We start from the raw sequence: 16,214 nt of genomic DNA, 5'->3' as shown, positions 1-16,214 counted from the left end.
AGGAAGCCATTGAAGATTTTTGAACCGAGAACTAATCTAAAGAAAGTAATAATAATACTTGCCATCTAACACTTTAAGATTTGCAACTACAAAGTACTTTATATATATATATATATATGTGTGTGTGTGTGTGTATACATATATATAATATGTGTTTGTATATATACATATATAATAATATGTGTGTATAATATATATACACATAAAATCACTTCATCTGCATAATCCTTTGAGATGTTGCTATTAGCATTTTACAGATTAGAAAACTGAGGTTTGGGGGCAGCTAGGTGGTGCAGTGGATAAAGCACCTGCCCTGAATTCAGGAGGACCTGAGTTCAAATACAGCCTCAGACATTTGACACTTACTAGCTGTGTGACTCTGGGCAAGTCACTTAACCCTCACTGCCCTGCAAAAAAAAAAAGAAAGAAAGAAAGAAAGAAAGAAAGAAAGAAAGAAAGAAAGAAAGAAAGAAAGAAAGAAAGAAAGAAAGAAAGAAAGAAAGAAAGAAAGAAAGGAAAGAAAAAGAAAAAAAAGAAAACTGAGGTTTAGAATAGAATGTGAGCTCCTTTAGGTCAGCAAATGTTCTGGGTTTTGCCTTTATATCCTCAGTACCTACCCCAATGCCTGGCGCTTAGATACTTGCTGAATTTACTAAAGACTGAGTGAGTTGCCCAAGGTCCTATGATTACTCAGTGTCGGGAGTTGGGATCAAACCCATAGCTCTCCTGACTTCAGGTCCACCTTGTCTCTGCAGAGGAAGAAATGCTTGGAGCCAGAGGTACTAGGTTCAAACCCCAATTCTTCCATTTGCCATCTTTGTGACCTTGGAAAGAAAGAACCTTCCTTTCTTTGGGTCTGAGTTTCTTCTTCCATAAAAAAGGGCTAGATGGAAATCTAAGGTCCTGTCCAGTTCCATGGGGAAGACCCAGCATCTGATGTGGTTGTCAGAGAAAGGTAAGGGGCCTTAAGTGAGAGGCCCGGTGTTCTTCATTCAGTCATGTCTGGTTTGCTGTCAGCCCAACTTCTCACCCACCTTCTCTTGACCTTCTCTCCCCTGCTCTTCCTCACACTGAACAGGTTCCATGTTCACTGAAGCCTCAAAGACAATGCTGTGATCACTGTTGATACTTTGCAGGCGCTAATTTGTACAAAACAAAAACATACAAAATACAAAAAATACAATAAACCAAAGAACTTAGGTTGCTATGAAGACCAGCTATTTAAAAAAAAAACCGACGTGATATAAACCAGGAAAATTCCAAGCTGCAAATATGCTCAGAAAATTCCCAAGGCCCATCAAAATTAACAGCTCTGTCTCTTTGCTTTTCTAGTAGGAAGTGGTCATAATGAATTCAGTGCCCTCTTTCCCCCCAAATTTCCCCCAACACATATGGCATGCAGGCTTCAGAGACAGGTCCCTGGCAGCTGATACTTGGGCTGGTGGCACCCTGACCGGCCTCAGCCATTGCCCCGATAGCCTAGAAGGTGGAAAGGAAGAGAGGGGCTACTGGATGTAAAGACGCAAGGCTGTGGGGAAGTGGTGGAAGACCTAGGTACTGGAGAGTGTGTGTGGAGGCAGATGCCATGACCATCTTCCTTATCCTTTCCAAGAGAGAATGCAATGTCATAAATGCCCAGAAATCAGACTGGCTCCTCCAGGGGGCAGGACCCACCTACCTTACTCAGGTGGAGGAAGGAGTTGTCTCCAGAGCCTGGTTTGAAGGGACCCTAGGGAAATTCTTTCCCTTACCAGTGGTCAAAGTTCCTACCACAAGTGATAGGGCTAAAGTCAATTCACCAGGCATTTATTAAGTACCCGTATTGTGTGTGCTGGGATAGGTGTTAGTGATCTAAACACAAAAACTAGACAGGATAACAGTACATATACCGAGAATTAAATTAAATTATATATGTGTGTGTATTATATAACATAAATATATCTAAAATATTCTTCACATGGTGAAATAAATAAATGGATAAATGAATGAATGACTTCCAGAAGGGGCAGAGGTGAGGAGGTCAGTATTCCAGCCCTAAGGGACAACCTCTGCAAAGACACAGAAGTGGGAGATTCCATGCCCTATAGAGAATCCAGCTAGTGGGTCAGTTTTCTGAAATGTGTAATGAGTAAGGAGGTAAAATATATAATCACACAGGAAAATAAGTTGGAACCAGAAGGTTAAATGCAAAACTTCAGGGAGCATGAGAACACTAACTTTGTTGGGGATAGGAGTAGGGATAGCAAAGGAGGAAAAAGAACCTGTAAAGTTAAGACGTAACATTGCCAAAGATATTATTTTTTTATTTTTTGTGGGGCAGTGAGGGTTAAGTGACTTGCCCAGGGTTACACAGCTAGTAAGTGTCAAGTGTCTGAGGCTAGATTTGAACTCAGGTCCTCCTGAATCCAGGGCCAGTGCACCACCTAGCTGCCCCATGCCAAAGATATTCTTGACCTCCTTCCCAGCCCAATGAACTGAAGTGATATAATGGATGGGAAACAGAACTTGGAGTCAACAAGACCTAGGTTCAAATCCTACCTCAGACACTTAGGTTTGGGACTCTGGTCAAGCTACTTAACTGCTGCCTCAGTTTCTTCATGTATAAGATGAGGAGGTTGGACTCAGTGGTCTCTAAGGTCCTTTCCAGTTCTAAATCTGGGATCCCATGATTTGGGGAAAGTTACTTCACCTCTCTGGGTCTCAGATTCTTCATCTGTACAATGAAGGGATTGGGTTAGATGACCTTCCTGCTCAAATCTTTGATCCTATGATCGATGGGGTTGAGGGAAACCAGTCTACCTTATGCAGTTGGACATGTAATTGTTTGATATTCTGATCTGTTTTGATAATAGACCTGGTTTGCTCATTTGTCTGGGATTGAAAATATACATATGCAACTTAACTACATATTGAAACCATATTTATCTAGCGTGAAAGGAAAAATACATTCTTCTGACAGGGCACACTCCCCAGATTCCTAAAGCTAAGCCTTTTGATGTCTCCACTAAGCTATAGGTATGATCTGCCAAGGACAACAACTTTCCCTTGTCTTAGACAAGTGGAAAAACCATGCGTCTTCTCAATGTCCCAGCTATTGGCTTCCCATCCTTTATATAAGGGGGTGGGAGGAGAGAGGTTGTTCAGAGTATCATATTTTATCATCCATTATCTGCCCTTTACGTCCCATAATTTCATCAAATAGATTGGGAGGGTCTCAGTCAGGAGTCCTCTATCACTCCTTCCTTCCTAACTCTACTACATATAAGTTACACACATAGTCAAGTATAAATACTTCAACTTTGTGAGGGCAGGACTTGCCTCGTTTTTTGTCAGATGCCATCAATAATAGCATTATGTCCAGGGTTCACACGATCTTTCATATAAGAAAGCTTTGAACTTTGGTCTATGTCCCCTGGTCTTAAGGGAAAGAGTCAAAGTGGGACCACAGGGGCAGCTAGGTGGCACAGTAGATTAAGCACTGGCCCTGGATTCAGGAGGACCTAAGTTCAAATTCAACCTCAGACACTTGACACATACTAGCTGTGTGACCCTGGGAAAGTCACTTAACCCCCAGTGCCCTGCAAAAAACCCAAACCAAAACAAAACAAACAAACAAAATAAAACAAAGTGGGACCACAAGTTTTATATGCCAACTTTGAAAGTGGTGTCATGCCTTAGAAGCCCTGTTCGAAATCTCAAACTCCTTAAATGATATAATAGGATCCAAATGCCCCCAAACTTGTCCAAGTACAAAAGAAGAAGGCATTCTTGCTTACAGATGTGCCAAAGCATTATTTTCTATTTCACAAGGATTTCTACAATGACTCAATTATGTAATTACCTGTTATAGCTGCTTATGCACGCTTACACTAATTACGTTAATAAGGCATAATTGCACTAATTACATAAACAGATGATCAACTAAAAATTAATTTTCTAGAACCCAAGGAGGCTCACCAATGACAAAGTTAAGAGCCTGTTACATAAACCACCCAAATCAGCAGATTCTTTGTTTCACTCTAGCCATGGGATTCGGTTGGTATCATCTTCCAGCTCTCCTGAGCCCAGGCAACCAGTTGGCCATACCATGAAACCAAAGCCATGAAAAAAATTCAAGGGTAACAAAACAAATGGAGACATTGTACTCAATCTCCCACTCCAGAGCCAATCCAGGAATGGTAAAGCCCATCAAAAATTTCCCTTTAACCTCTATGGCCAGTGAACTCTAACTATGCTTTGTTTTAGGGGACAAGTTCAATGCAGCATGCCTTTATTAAGTGTTAGCTCTGTGGTTACCTGGGGAAAAGTGAGGATAGAGTGCATTCCAGGCCTGGGAACCACTTGTGCAGATGCAAAGAATGTGTACATGTACAGAGAACACTTAATTGGGCAGTTCGACTAGACGGTTGTGTCTGGGCAGGGGAATAATAGGAATAAATTGGGAGAGATATAAAGGCATCAGATTGGGGAAGGCTTTAAGTGCCATGCTGAGGAGTTGGATTTTTAGAGGATTAAAGATTGAGAGTTAGAAGGAAACTCATGGGTCATCTAATCCAACCTCAGCATTTAAATCAATCAACAATTTATGCAGTGCCTACTATGTGCCGGGCATGCATACAAGAATGAAATGACAAAGGAGAAAATCCCTACCTGTAAGGAGCTTATGTTAGAATGGGGAAGTCAAGTCATATGAGATATACATGGCATGAATATAATGTGAATTAACATATATATATATATATATATGTACAAAATAGTTGAGAGAGTGGGAGGGTAGGGTCACAAAGGTCTTCCTTGTCATCTGTCATTGGAGAAGATGGCATCTGAGTTGCTACTTAGAGGAAGGGAGGAACAATTTGAGTCAGAGAGAAGGGGGAGTACATTCCAGCCATGGGGTTCAGTCAGCCTGTACCAAAACATGGGAGGGGGAGGCTGGAGGCATATGTATGAAATTCAGTGAAAAGATCTATTTGTCTGGGTTGCAGCATGCAGGATGCGGAGTAACGTTGAGTGAGCCTGGAAATGGAGGTTGGAGCCAGGTGCTAAGGGCTTTTAGGAGCTAAACAGAGAAACTTCTGGTTTCTTCCGAGAAACAATAGGAAGTCCCTAGAGTTGATTGAAGAATTATTTATTCTATGCAAAAACTTGTGCTTACAAAACAAATATGTTAGGAGTGACTCCTTGCTTGGCACAATGAACTTTAAATAGTATAGTTCCTTTAAATCATATAGAGGACTTGTTTAATTGTCCAAATATCGGATTCATATAGTATTTCTTATAAGCTAGCACAGAGATCACATCATCAGAAAAATACCTTTGGCAGAAATAGTGTGTAGGATAGACTTAAGGCAGGGAGCCCAATTAGGAGATCATTGCAATAATCTAGGTGAGATGTGATGAGGGCCTTAACTAAGGGGGAGCTATGTGATTGAAAAAAGGGGTCAAATGTCAGAGAGAGGAAGGGAGAACCAGCAGGATTTGACAATTGCTTGGATACATGGGGTGAGAGAGACAGTGAGGGTGAGAAGGAGGTGACTTTCACAAGGTCCCACAGGTCAGAGGTATCAGAGCCAGCTTTTGAACTTGGTGCTCTGAATCCAGAGGTAAATGTTTGAGCAAAAAAGTCACTTGGTCAGGCCTGTGCTGAAATACGATCACTTTGGAGAGGGAAGATCCCAGCGCCAGGGAGACCAGCTAGGAAACCATTAGGAAACAGAATCGGTTCCACCTTCCTTTAGGGACTTCATGTGGACATCCCAAAGGTGATTTCTCTTCCTCCTGGTTATTTTCCAATGGGCAGCAGCTGTCCAAAACGTTAGTGCTTTCACTTACAAAGTTGTGGCCTCCTTTACAGCCCTGCCTCTTTGGCAAGGGGTTCATGTGTCCACAGAAATGCTTAGAATTTTCATGACCCCCTGTCTCTGTGTAAGATAGTGGAATCGGGAAGTAGGGGTCTCCAGTTGCAATATTTGAATGGGATCCATGCAGGATGGGAAGTGTTTTCAAAGGGTCCCAATGAGACAAGATGATTCTTTTACCCAGAACCCTAGAACCTCAAGGTCACAATGATGATCACTTTGATGCCGTTCTGTTATCTGGGGGAGGGGTTGGGGGGCAAGGGAATAGATATTTATTAAGTGCCAGGCACTGTACTCAATGCTTCATAAGCATCTCATTTGATCCCCACAACAACCCTGGGACGTAGGTACTGTTATTTTTATCCATATTACTGATGAGGAAACTGAGGCACACAGTGGTTAAATGACTTTCTCAGGGTCACACAGCTAGTAAGTGTCTCAGGTCACATTTGAACTCGGGTCTTCAGACTCTAGGGCCAATGCTCTTCCAACTGTGCCATCTAGCCACTTCACTCTATTTGCCAAATGGTTTGGGATGCTCAGCTCAGGAAGTCTTCCCATAGGGTTCTTTTATTCCTTTGGCACCTAAACTCTTAGGGCAGATGCCAGCCTCTAATGATATGACATCTACTTCTTTTATTGACCCTGGCCCAGGGGCCCAGGCATTGGCCCAGGGAGGCAGGGAATAAGGGAACCTCAGTAGTTTAAAGTTGATCGGTTTTGCCCTTTGGTCAGGCTCCTGACTTCGGGTCTGAGTCTCTATCTTGGCTATCTCTGGGGGGTCTTGGCTATGACCCAAGGAGGTGCCCCTAAACTCACTGTTTACTCTCATCTCATTCCCCAGGCCTAACATGGTGGCTTTGCTACTGGCTCTGTGCTGGCCTCTATTTAAAGGAACATTGCAGTAAAACATTGGGTGAAGCAAGGGGTCACCCCTTATATATGTATTTGGAAGCACAAACTTTTGCATAAAGTGATAGATTTGAACAAAATGGCATATAATTGAAATCTGAGCTGTAACTAGGCTTGTTGGGGCTTTGCCGGGCACCAAAGTTTTCAGAGCACTAACATTGAAAATCATGATTTTTAAATGTACAGTTTCAGCATTTGTTGTATTTACAAGCTTACTGCACTTTTATTCCTTGAGCAGTATAGAAGCTGTTTTTGTTGACTGTACCCTAATGTCTTCACCTTGCTAGGTCAACCATGCCCTGCTCCTCCCTGGGCAGTGGCCTCCCCAGCTTTAGCCTCAGATCATTCTGGGATCCTCCTGCAGGGCCCACTGTCTCTTCCCATGGGGCTGGTGCCTGGTTTTTCCCTCACCCGAGGCCACAAAATTGTCACTTACAACTCTGCTTGAAAAGAATATGGTTCAGATTTTGGTGGAAATATTGATCCTTTGGTTTAATTAAGATCTTTTGAGGAACTCATCATCTGATACTAAATCACAAATCTGGAGTGTTGCTAATCTGTGAGGGTACACACTTTCCCCAAGACCCTCTAAGGTTCCCATCATCAACCCCATTTTCCAAACAAGCAGTTGAAAGTAAAAAGCTATTGTATGGGTTATCTGAGGTTATCCAGCAATCCAGGTCTGGAATTCGAACTCTTACCCCTCTGGAGAGACACACTCCCAAACAGGCCTGCAGATGTTGGGAGAGGTCCACAAACCCTCTCTCTCTCCTTGGCTCGTCTGAAGAGTTCTGAATTCCCGAGTGAGAGACAAATTCCAGCCTTTACCACAGTGGAAAGTCTGCAATGAGAGAACTCCTCAAAGACATTTCCCTTCACAGATCAGTGACATGATAGACCATCCACAGCTCTTAGTGAAAGAACAGGAATAGCTCTTGCCAAGGCAATAAAATTAGCCACGTCAAAAGAAGTCTGAATGCTTGTGTAAGTGACCCTGGCTTGAATGCCAAGTCCATCGCAGTAATAGCCCAGCAGGCATTCACTTAAAGGCCTGATGTTATCTATGTTGAAAAATGAACAGTTTCAAGGAAATTGTTTTTATGACAAAGTATGTCATTTTGCTTTTAATTTTTCTCTAGAAACTGATCTGGTGACCTATTCCAGGGTGATGTCCTCTTGGCATACATGCATTTTTCTGGCCAAAATACAAATTAAAAATCAGATTCCACCACCCTGTTGTTGGCATTTGACCATATCTATAAATATTCATCAAGTATTGCTCTGACCCATACAAATAAATTCAAAAGGAATTAGTATCTTAGATTTAGATCTGGAAATGATCTTAGGGGTCAACTTGGCCAATACCCTCATTTTTCTGATGAGGAAACTGAGGCCTGGAAGGGAGAAAGGACTTGCCCAAGATCATGCAGATAATAAGTGGCAGAGGCAGGTTTTGAACTCATGTCTTATGACTCTAAATTCAGCATTTCTGCCATAGCAATCAGTATATATAAATCAAGTATAAATAAAAGGAGGAGCACTAGAGAGCAGAGGCTACAGATGTGGAAATGAGATTTGCCTTTAAAAATGGGATGATGGTGACCTTTTGCTCATAGCACAAAACTAAATGCCAAGGTGAGCACCCATCCCTGGGGGAATGGATGAACAAATTTTGTTATGCTCATGTAATGTAATATTACTGTGCAATTAAACAACCAGAAATATAAAGAATTCAGAGAAACATAGGAAGATTTATTTGAACCAATGAAAAGTGAAATAAGTGAAATCAGGATAATGACAAACACCTTGCACATGACAGTGCATCCCCACCCCCCATGACATGATCTGCCTCCTAGCTCAGGTGACACGTCTTCACAAGATGTGGATTTTGTGGCTCCCTGTATCCTACTCCCTTCCATGATACCTTGAATGTACATAGTTTGCTTATTTTACCTATTATCTCCCCCATCAGAATCTTGAGGCCAGAGACTGACTTGCATTTTTTATTTGTACCCCTAGTGCATAACACAGTACCTAGCACATAATGAACACTTAATAAATGCTAGTTGACTGACTGGGGATGAAATAAGCAGAACCTGGAAAACGATATCAACACTGACCACAATAATGTCAATAAATAAAACATTAGTGAAGCAGTGATTGTAGTGCTATCATTTTATGTGACTTGCAGTCTATGGACTAATCTAATTTTGAAATTCACTTTTTTGTGAGGCAATTGGGGTTAAGTGACTTGCCCAGGGTCACACAGCTAGTAAGTGTCAAGTGTCTGAGGCTGGATCTGAACTCAGGTCCTCCTGAATCTAGGGCCAGTGCCTTATCCACTGCAGTGCCACCTAGCTGCCCCCATGAGCACAGTGATTGCAATTACCAATCTTGCTTCCAGAGAGAGGATGAGTAAACATGCCTCCCTCCTTTCCTCAGAGAAGTGGAAGCTCATGGATCTAGAATGTTGCATGTGTTGTCAGATATGCCTGCTCTTACAGTCATTTTTGCTTAACTGTTTTTCTTTGTTGTACAGAACGGCTAATTGAGGGAGAGGCTGGGGGAGGCATGTAATGGGGAACTACTGTGGTATAAAAACAAAAGCCACCTGTCAGACTTTGATGTAAAAAAAAAAAAATCCCACAAAGAGCAAAGGTGGATCTACAGCAGAGGTGCCAGATGCTCTAGGGAACCACAGAAAAAATGTAATTGGGAAATACTTAACTAAGCACTTAACAAAATATTTACTAAAAAACAAAACAAAACAAAGCAAAAATACAAAATAGCACAGATAATATCATATTTTCCAGATAAGCCTACGTGCATCTTTAAGTACAGGTTAGAGGCTCCATTTCTATTTGAGTTTGATGCCACTGCTCTACTGGACCAACCTCCCCCCTCTTGGTGGAGAGGTGGTGGACTATAGGTGTGGAATGGTACATATGCCATTGCGTATATTAGCCATGAAAGGCTTTGTTTTGTTTTTAAATTGTTTTTCTTGGTTACAAAAAAGTATTTTGTTTTTAAACACCATCAAAATACTTTTTTTAAAAAATGAGGAGAAAGAGCTGTGATGTTTTGACTTTCTGTAATTGTCCAAATGATGCAGTGAGTGCACGTAGAATTTTCTCCATTTTGCAAAAGCGTGAACTAAGGTTCAAAGTGATGAGTGACTTATCCAGGGTCAGATACCTAGCAAATGTCAAAGGAAGGATTTGAGCCCCAGCCTTTGGACTCCAAGCCCAGCTCTTTACACTATGTCAAACGAAAGATTGATATGTCTGAAATAATAATAATAATAATAATTGTTGTTGTTGTTGTTTTATTCTACAACTCAGAGACTTGTTTGGCCAGCAGGGCCTCTCAGGCAGGTACAAATGCTATTCCAAATGTCTCTCTTTGGAAAGAGAAGGCGAGCAGAACTTTGGAAATGCTCACGGCAAAGTCCTCAGGGTACTTTGAAGGACTTGCAGAATCTACGACAACTCCAAGGACCAGAAATATGAGGCCCTGGAATGTTTTCAGACTTCATTGATTCGTCAATTAAGCAGCAAAGTTTCCTTTAAAGGAAACTAAATGGGAACGGGGCCCTAATTGGCGACTCCAGCAATTAAGATCCACTTGCTGGCACTTCCTCAGCTTGCTGTGACCTGCCGTATTGCTAACAAAAGCCATACTTAGTACTTTAATGCAGGAACATTAAAGATAACTGAAATCCTCTGGTGATGGCTCAAGTTGGGTGAAGGTGACCCCACCTTCGGGCTGGCTCCAGCTTAGGCAGCTCCTCTCCAGTTCACTTAGAGTCCAGAGAGAGCATCAGTTCAAGTCAAAAGTCAAGTCGAGTCAAGGAGCTTTATTAAGCCCTTCCTAAAAGGCCAGGCCTGAACTCACAATTGGGATACTAAAACAAAAGTGAACGTCCTTGCCCTTGTGGAGGAGGATCAGGGGACACAGAATATGTTCATAGATAGCAAAAGGCAAGGTATAAGCAAAGTCCATAGGAAGTCAGTCTGTCCAGGCAGTAAACATTTATTAAGCTCCTACTATGTACCAGACACTCTGCTAAACTCTGAGTATACAAAAAGAGGAAAAGACATTCTCTGCCCTCAGGGAGATTACAATCAAATGGGGGAGACAACATGCAAACAACTACTTATAAACAATATGTAGACCCAATACACTGGAGATACTCAAAGGAGGGACACTGGAAATGTTTCTTGCAAGTGAGACTTTAGCTTGCACTCACTCCTGGTGGGGCCGCCGCTCTCCAATGTCTCCCCCCTCCAATCCCTCCTCCATTTGGCTGCCAAACTGATTTGCCTAAAGCTGGCGAGAATTAATCATGCACCACTCCCAGGATGGTGGTCACATGAGTGAGGACAAGGATGGATATAAGAGGCTGAGGAAGATATGTTACTGGGTTCAGGGAAGGATAAGGAAGACTTGAAGACAGGTAGCCATGTATTTGAATTCTATCATTCACCCAGGGAGCAAGCCTTCCTGACTCTGGAGGAGACAACAACTTTGTCCAGGTTAGGTTAGAGATTGGGTTAGTGGACTCCCTCCTCTTCGGCACAAGAGATGGAGTTGATTAAATGAAGTGCCCTTGGGTACCCACTAGAGAAATCTCGCTAGAGTCAGAAGTCTTTCCAACTCTCCCAACCCATTTATCTTAGTCCTTAAGCGTTCCTTGGCTCATGTAGCATGCCCACCCCACATTGGATCAGTATGTAATACATAACATAATCTCTTGGCCAGTGAAGAGAAATGGATTTCTCCTACTCCTTTGTTCTGTATTTTCAGATGTATCATCTGTAAATCTACAAGTCTTGCTATCGACGAATAAAATGTGAACATTACCAAAGATAGAGAAGCAATGCATCTGTAGCCACACATCATCTCACCCTGGGAGTCACTGACCATCTCTTGGCCAGGCATGGGCAATAGTAAATCTGCTCCCAGCCTGAGGATGTGACTTAACGCTGCGGAGAGGGACTTTGTCATATTGCCCAGAATATCACCTGCACTTTGCGGGAGAAGGCGGCACCTGAGTTGGTCTTTAAAGGGAGGGAAGGACTCAACCAGGTAGAAATGAAGAACCAGTACATGCTGGGTAGAGGCTACCCATATGACCCCCACCCCGTATCAAGAGGCTGGCAAATAGTAAACTTTGCTACCCAAAGGTGAGGCTCAAGGAATAAATACTGAGTAAAGAAAACTTTAAGACTCAAATTTTCTAAGTGGTTTAATTAGCAAGAGTGGTGTTTTTTTTAAAGCCTTGTGGTAACCTTGAAAGCTACCTCAGTAATGTCCTTTGAAAAGAAATGCCATCTGGTCCGTGTTTCCACTTTGGGAGATGTGCTTGATGCCTGTGACGTGGTGGAAAGGTGTATGCTGTGCTTTTTCAGTGATGACAGCGCCTGGGCTGGAGCCCTGTGCTTGTGGTGACACCTGCTCAGGGAGCTCACACTCAGTTGACATCTGGGAGTTCTCTCATGTAAGACAGATTGTGATTGTTCCCAGATCTGCTCAGCGGGCTCACTCCGGAAGCTGCGGCCCCGGATGATTAGCATATGTCGAAAAGGGATAACCAGCTTTCCACTTCTCAGTTGCCCCAAGTGTGACAGTGATTGCGGACCCGCCTGCCTCAAGGTGCACTTCGGTCCCAGAAGCTTCTGCTGCTCTTATTAAAAATGTCCAAAAGGAAGCTCATCATCTCCCAAATCCTTCTCTGTGCCTGGCTTCCTCCCAGTCACTCAGTTGCCAACTGTCATCATCTTTGACTCTTTTCTCTCTCTCCTTCTGATCAGTTGCCAAGTCTTGTCGATTCTCCCTCCACAACACCTCTCCCATCTGTCCTGAATCTCCATTCACACAACCACCACCCTAGTCCAGGATCATATTGCCTATGGCCTAAATTTGTAAAATTATCTCCTAACTGTTATTAAGAGCCAGAACTAGGTTTGGGTACCTAGACTCTTGTCCTAGGGCACTAAATTTTTTTTGGGGGGGGGTGAGGCAATTGGGGTTAAGTGACTTGCCCGGGGTCACATGGCTAGTAATTGTCAAGTGTCTAAGACCAGATTTGAACTCAGGTCCTCCTGAATCCAGGACCAGTGCTCTATCTACTGCCCTGCCTAGCTGCCCTTGGCACTAAATTTGATATAACAGGAATAACAATTACACACTTTAGCAACAGAAAAATGACAGAGCTTACTTAGAACCTCCCTGGCTTCCTTTACTTTCCAACTAAAATTTCTGTCTTAATTCCAATGCCTTCCCTCAGTTTATTATTTCTTATTTATCCTACAGATAGTTTTCCTTGTATATATTTATTTGTATGTCATCTCCCCCACTAGACTATGAGTTCCTTGAGGGTAGGAACTATCTTTTGCCCCATTTTGTATTCCCAGTGCTTAGCACAGTGTCTGGTACATAGTAGACACTTGGGACAGGTAGGTGGTACAGTGGATAAAGCACAGGCCCTGGAGTCAGGAGGACCTGAATTCAAATCTCACCTCAGACACTAGCTGTGTGACCCTGAGCAAGTCATTTAAAACCCATTTGCCTTAAAACATCTGGGGCCATCTCCAGTCGTCCTGATGTATATCTTGCCACTGTATCCAGATGGCTCTGGAGGAGAGTGAGATTGGTGATTTTGCACAGCCCTCCCTCACTTAAATCCAATTCAACGCAAGTCATGACATCACCTCTTGATGTCATGGTTTGCTTTGAGAATGAAGGACAAACAGGGGGCAGCTAGGTGGTGCAGTGGATAGAGCACCAGCCCTGGATTCAGGAGGACCTGAGTGCAAATTCAGCCTCAGACACTTGACACTTACTAGCTGTGTGACCCTGGGCAAGTCACTTAACCCTCATTGTCCCGCCCTCCAAAATTTTTTTAAAAAGGTGAATGAAGGACAAACAACAACAAGTAGGCACTTATTAAATCTTTATTGATTGGTTGATTTATAGGAAAAAAAATTATTTCAAGCAGGAGACTTCCAGATAGTTTGTGTTCCCTGGCTGAGCTCTCCCTTTACCCTATGGTCCCACAGGACCTGTTTTCCAGGTTCTCTTTGTCTGGGATCAATGTCACGGAGTGTCTATCTATCCATAGCCTTCTCTGCAAATGAATCTGACTGAAGGAGTTATTAATGCTGCTTGCCTAAACCACATTTTTAATATTTTGTTTTTTCCCAATTATGTGTAACAACACATTTTTTTTAAATTTTGAGTTTCAGCTTCTCTCCCTCCCTCCCTCCCACCCCTCCTCCCTCACTGAGAAGGCAAGCAAATTGATATAGATTATACATGTGCAATCATGTGAAACATATTTCTATATTAATCATGTTGTGAAAAATAGAGTAAAAAAAAGAAAAAGAAAGAAAGTTTTTAAAAGGTATGCTTCCATCTGCATTCAGACTCCATCAATTTTTTCTCTGGAGGTAGATAGAATTTTCATCATTAGTCCTTTGAAATTGTCTTGGATCCTTGTAACAGCTGATCATCACACAATATTATTGTTACTATGTACAATGTGCTCCTGCTTCTGCTTACTTCACTTTGTATCAATTCATGAGTCTTCCCAGTTTTTTGAGAGGATCTTGATCATCATTTCTTATAGTAAAATATTATTGCACCACAATCATATATAACAACTTGTTCAGCCCTTCCCCAATTGATGGGCATCCCCTCAATTTCCAATTCTTTGCTACCACAAAAAGAGCCCCTATAACTATTTTTGTGCATGTAGGTCCTTTTCCTTTTTCTTTGAGCTCTCTGGGATACAGACTTACTAGTGGTATTGCTGCATCAAAAGGTATGCACAGTTTTATAGCCTTTTGGGCATAGTTTCAAATTGCTCTCCGGAATGTTTGGATCAGTTCACAACTCCACAAACAGTGCATTAATACCACAATTTTCCCACATCCCTTTCAACACATGTCATTTTCTTTTTCTGTCATTTTAGCCAATTATTTGTGAGGTGGTACCTCAGAGTTGTTGGATTTTTTATGTTATATAGTTATTTAATGTGTTGTTATAATATATCATGTGTGATATATCACTATAGTATATAGAAAATATATGCATAATGCAATCTATTATATAATACACTCTCACAATATGTTATCTTATATAATATAAAGCTTATAATACCCCTTTACATATACAATATCATTTAAGTCACGAAATTATGTTTGTATTGAAGTTACTTATGGAGGAAGAAAGGTATAGTTTTAGAAGCACTGTATATAGAGTCAGGAAAACCTGAATTTCAGTTCTGATGAAAATACTTTCTGTGTGACCTATGCAAGTCATTTATTCTCTCTCAGGTTTAGTTTCCTCACTCAGAGTTGTTTTAATTTGCATTTGTCTAATCAATTTTTTTCACAAGACTATAGTTAGGTTCGATTTCTTCTTCTGAAAACTGCCTGTTCATATCCTTTGACTATTTATCAATTGGGAAATGACTTGTATTCTTATCAAGTTGACTTGGATCTCTAAATATTTGAGAAATGAGGGCTTTATCAGAGAAACTTGCTGTAAAATCCCCCACCCCCACCTGTTTTTTGCTTTCCTTCTAATCTTGGATACATTGGTTTTGTCTGTGCAAAACCTATTTAATTTAATGTAATCAAAATTATCCATTTTACATATTCTAAAGCTCTCTATCTCTTGTCTGGTCATAAATATTTCACTTAGTCATAGATCTGACAGGTAAACTCTTCCATGCTTTCCTACTATGCTTATGGTATCACCCTTCATGTCTGACCTTATCTTGGTATATAGTATGAGATGCTGGTCCTGGCCACATTTTGTGAAGCTGGTACCAGGAATAAAAAGTATTAATATCAGCTCTGCTGGTTTCCCTGGCTCCAGTCTCTCATCTCTCTAATTCAGACTTCAAACAGATGCCCAGATAACTGTCTTAATGCACAAAAGGCCGACACTCAAGAAGCTTTAATGGATCCCTTTTGTGTCAAGAACAAAATAGAAAATCTTTAGCCTGTCATTAAAAACCTTCTACATATTTCTTTCAAGTCTCAGCTCACATGCATCCCCTTCATATACTCTACTTTTGGCACACCAACTTTTTACCTCAGCACACATTTATTTTTTACTTTTTAATATTTCTTTTTTGCAGGGCAATGAGGGTTAAGTGACTTGCCCAGGGTCACACAGCTAGTGTCAAGTGTCTGAAGCTAGATTTGAACTCAGGTCCTCCTGAATCCAGGGCTGGTGCTTTATCCACTGCAACACCTAGCTGCCCCCAGAACACCTTTATTACGTATTTATTATCATGAGCAGGTGCTGTGGTAGGTGCTGGTAGTGCCAAGGCTAAAAAGGTGGGGGATAAGCAAGTAGAAGGCAATTTGAAGAGTTAGAGAGAGCTACCAAGTGAAAATTCTTGGAGGCTTCATGGAGGAGGTGGCTCCT

The sequence above is a fragment of the Dromiciops gliroides genome, chromosome X, assembly GCF_019393635.1.
Source record: "Dromiciops gliroides isolate mDroGli1 chromosome X, mDroGli1.pri, whole genome shotgun sequence".
Classification (NCBI taxonomy): Eukaryota; Metazoa; Chordata; class Mammalia; order Microbiotheria; family Microbiotheriidae; genus Dromiciops; species Dromiciops gliroides.
This window is presented reverse-complemented; position numbering follows the sequence as displayed.